This window comes from Kogia breviceps, chromosome 15 (assembly GCF_026419965.1).
Source record: "Kogia breviceps isolate mKogBre1 chromosome 15, mKogBre1 haplotype 1, whole genome shotgun sequence".
Classification (NCBI taxonomy): domain Eukaryota; kingdom Metazoa; phylum Chordata; class Mammalia; order Artiodactyla; family Physeteridae; genus Kogia; species Kogia breviceps.
The window spans coordinates 21,806,778-21,811,406 of record NC_081324.1 but is presented as its reverse complement, the minus strand read 5'-3'; the positions used below and the strand labels follow the sequence as shown (position 1 = coordinate 21,811,406).

General features: G+C 42.8%; 1 pseudogene; it reads left to right on the top strand.

Annotated features, from left to right (window-relative positions):
• The first annotated feature begins 317 nt into the window (after window positions 1-317).
• Window positions 318-3,955, top strand: LOC131742790 (protein NipSnap homolog 3A pseudogene; annotated as a pseudogene).
• The last annotated feature ends 674 nt before the right edge of the window (window positions 3,956-4,629 follow it).

Sequence of the window (4,629 nt, the reverse complement as noted above, 5' to 3'; positions counted from 1 at the left end):
GGCCCAGCCGCTCCACGGCATGTAGGATCTTCCCGGACCGGGGCACGAACCCGTGTCCCCTGCATCGGCAGGCGGGTTCTCAACCACTGCGCCACCAGGGAAGCCCTATATCTGGGGGTTTGACCATGGGTTACTCATTGTGTTTCCCTTCTCCTCCAGTGTTCCCACTGGAAAATGTAACAGAACACTTCTTTTAGTGTGCTAGAAGTTACCATTTTCTGAACATATTAGAGGTGAGAATGTTACATTTCTACATTTGGTTTAGCAGGGCTCAAAGGGGAATGGCCTTCCCCCCACCTACCCGCCAAACTGCCACAATGCGAATGAAGGGGGTTTTGCTCCAGGAAAGGAAAACTGGTGTATGGAGAAGAGCTGTTTTGAGACTCGTGTGCCCCGAACAGCAGTAAGGGTGGGCTGTACAGATGTGCACAAGCTATTGACAGCTGTAGCAAGAATTGCAAAGGTGGTGGGATTTTCAAGCTGGCAGGAAGATAATCTCATAAAGGTTTCGAAGACTTGTCTGGTTCCCTCATAACTGTCTGCTGATCCTTGTGAATCCAGGACTGATACGGGAAGCCTCAGCCTCAGGGATCTGGATCTATCAATGGAGATTCACAAGGGTGAGCAAATCTTTCCAGAACACTCGAATCCTTTGATTCCGTTAGTTGTGGGCTGTCGTCACCTTTGTCTCCTCCAAAGGACCTCTGGGCATAAATCACAGGGACACAGAGTGAACCCAGTAGAAGCAGAGAGGGGAATCTTCCTACTCATGGGTGTCTGCTTTCAGCTGGGTGTACAATGGTGGGAAGTTGAATTTTTCAGTCTTAGAGGAAGAGTGATTGTTTTAAAGTACCCTGGAGCCAAGATAAATCTTAGAGGATAATTGATACTGTTTTCTGCAGGTCACGAAGCACCCCAGCTTTGTCCTCGAGCTCCAATGGAAAATGACTAAATCTTTAATTAAAGCCTACAGATTCTGCAGCAGGATTTTGGGGCCTCAAGAGTTGATTTGGCCCCACGTGTCACTCTGGTGGGCACCTCTTCAGTGTCTCAGAGGGATGAAAAGCAATCCTCTGCTTGACTAACCTCCAGTAAAAGTTGCCCAGTGCATTCCATTGGGGGCAGTTCAAGGGCTTAGAGGACAGTTCCTTATTTTGAGCTGAAACCTGCTTCCTTGAAAATTCTGCTCACTAATCCTAGTTCTGCCCTCCGGAACTACAGGGGATAAATATAATCCCTTTTTCAGATGAAAGCTCTTCAGATAGTTGAAGCTGGTGATCACATTCCCTAAGTCTTCCTTTGAACAAGACATGCATTCCAAGTACCACGTGGTATCAACCTCCCTCACCAAACATCCTACTGTGGACATCATCTGGCTTTTCAGCATTTGCATCAGTCAGACTCCAGAAAGGAAGATAGCGATACTCTCAACATTTCCAGTAGAGGGAAATTAACACAGGAGCTTTTTACATAGCTACAGAAGGACAAAGTGGGCAAAAAGGCAAATGTGAGATAACCCAGACATTCGTAATTACAGGAAGCAGCTACCATTCCTAGAGGTGGAGAATGAATGAGAGGATGTGTCCCAGAGACCAGAATCACAGAGGAGGGCCACCCAGAACCACAGGGGGCCATGGTGAAGGTCCCATGGCTGTGCTGGAACCTCTGAAGGGGTGCCGTCTTACTGATGCTGGGACCACCAAGGCTGTGTTAGCACTCTTATTGTGCTTGCAGCCAACTAAACCCCTTATTTACTTAAAGCAGGTGAGGCCAAACCTGTATTTTTGAAAATGAGTGTTTGACTGAAGTTTCGGTCTTTAGTGGGTCTATTCTTTTCTTTCTTTTCCTGGACACTGCCCCTTTCTTCTGATAACCGTGCCCTTCCTTTACCTTGGGGAAATTGCTCTCCTCCATCCATATGACCGCAATAGTCCCGATCAGAGGACAGGGGGCAATGAGACAAGATTTGAAACTTGGGCAGAGACACAGAGGGACAGATGGCCAGTGGAACTGAAGCTATTGATGGTACTTCCTGCAGAAGCTGTGTCTGGGTTCTCTACTGAGCTCCCTGGAGCTACTCTGACCGTGGGCCTTCCCAAGACCTGGTTGTTTGACTTTTCTGTTACTGAAAGCCCTACCCAGTAGCCTTCCTATAAAGTCCTTTCTGGCTTTGTCAGCCGGGGTCTATTTCTATTACTTACAAAGAACCTGGAATGATATGCCATCTTTACCTGTATTCCCAAAAGCAAGAAGATGACATCTGACTTGGTGGAGATCTAGCAAATATTGACTCTAAAACCAGCCTCCATCTTTCCGTCCTCAAATATATTAGAAGCACAATGAATTTTTGCCAACCTGGAAAGTAAATGTCTCATGGGGTAGTGAAGAGATAGATCCTTAGTGCTATAGAGTTCCAAAACCTGTGATGCAGATAAATGTATGGAAATCCGATCTGGAAAAGGATTTTGATGTGACTACTTTGATTTGGTCATATCGAAATGGGTGCATCAAAATATAAACACATCTTTTTTCATGCCCTAGCAACGTGAATAATGAATGTCACAAAGCCTCATCTCACCCCTGAATCTGACCTTATTGCCCCTCTAAAATTCACTCAGAAGTGGGATGAAGATCAGGAAGTGAGTGTGTATGTAATTATGTTAATTGGCACTTGAGAACAATTCTTTAAAATTAAATTGTTTCACTGGGCTGTCAAAATAGCTTCAAAACAGTTGCATCAAAATATGTAGCTGATTTCTATATATCTATATGAGTCATTAAAAATGTGCCAAATATATGGTTTATGCAAGAAAAGCATACCCCAGCCCCCCTTACCACACAGTACGTTTGTTCAGACAGAATTGAGTTCATCAACAGCGTATACATTCAGTCATTCAGCTAGTTAGGAAACTTCCTTACTTAACCGGCATTCAGTCCAAGTTTATCTATATTGTCCATAGGGATAGTTTGACAATGGCGTCTTGAAATCTTGACCCAGGAAAGTGTTGACTTACCTTCATAACCTCTCAACACAGAAACAAGATTCCTTTGGTAAAGCTTGCCTTATAAGAATGATATTGGCACACGTAATTATGTTTAATTATGACCTTTTAAGTATTAAAAGATATTTACTCTTTCAAAAATTGGCCTGGTCTCGATTTCCATTAGGAAAGCTGTAAAAGGAGGAGTCCCAGGAGGACCACTGACTGGCTGCCCTTCTCAGCACCCAAAGCTCTGCCACGCTTGTCCTCCAAGGTGGCCTGACTAGGGCTCTGGCCACGTGGTCACCTGCCCCTCAGATCCATTCATCTTTTGCTGTGGGGGCCCCCCGACAATATGATGGAACGTTCTATGAATTTTATAGTTATCGCCTTAAACCCTCAATGATAAATGAGTTTCTAGGAAAAATTAGGAAAACCATTCATCTTTAGACAGCTCACTCTGATTTGGTTGGATTCTGGAGTGCAGAATTTGGAGGCGTAATGGATAAAGTGTTTCACGTTTGGAAGTATGATAGTTTTGCTCCTTGAGCTGAAGTTCAGAAAGGCTCGGCCAAGAATAAGGAATGCCAAGAACAATTTCTTATTCCAAATTTGGCTCTCATTGACAAGCAAGAGTTTGAGATTATTTATGGGGTACCATAGTGCAAAATAGAAAAAAAAAAATACCCCAAGGAGTCTATGAGCCAGTTATTTTCCAGATGAAGCCTGCTGGGCCAGCTCTGTGGGGTGATGAGTTTAAAACGGTGGTTGATGCCCATGTTGATTTAGGCTACACAGAATTGGTTGGAGTTCTCCACCCAGAATACAGAGCACCCAGCAGAGTTCATGTTCTTTGGTGAAATGAGAGTGCAGATATTCATGCAGCTGGGGAACGTCAGTCTCATGAGGATCTCACACTTGTGGTCACTGGGAAAATGTCAACTACCAAGTGTCACAGCAAAGTATGCTTCTGATTCCTATGTCATTTTTACTGTTGAAATCTTTTTCTGCTGAAATACGAAACATTTCATTAACTGCTCTAAGATGTGTCTGCTAATGGGCTTAAATTCTCCCAAGAGAGTCTCACTTTTATTTGAAGGAGGTGGTAAGTTAATTAGCTATGTCCCTTGAACTTCTGAAAACCACCTCTGTCCTTTGTCACTACCACTTCAGGAGATACTTCTGTTCATTTCCCCCACGGCATTTCAATATCTGTTATACACTAGAAATAGTTGCCACTACTTCATGATCTTGGTTTTGCATGTGTTTCAAAATAACTCTCCTGTATTTTGACAACCTTTTGCTTTATAACATTTTTATATTCAAATGATACATTTCCATACCTGTGACAACATTTTAACATTATTTGTACACTATGTCTATCTTTTCATTATGTCTGTTTTTTTCTGAGATTTTTTAACCATTTTTTGTCCAGTAAAGTTTATTTTGTGATATCAAATGTGATTCATAAAAATATTACATCAAATGTATTTCTTTACTTTGGAAAAGCACAGTATCATATGTGTCATATTATTAATTATGGTTTTCACATTAATTTTTAGTCACTCTAACTTGGAAAACAATGTGATTAGGTCTCAGTGTTAAAGAACTTCAGGGGCTTCCCTGGTGGCGCAGTGGTTGAGAATCC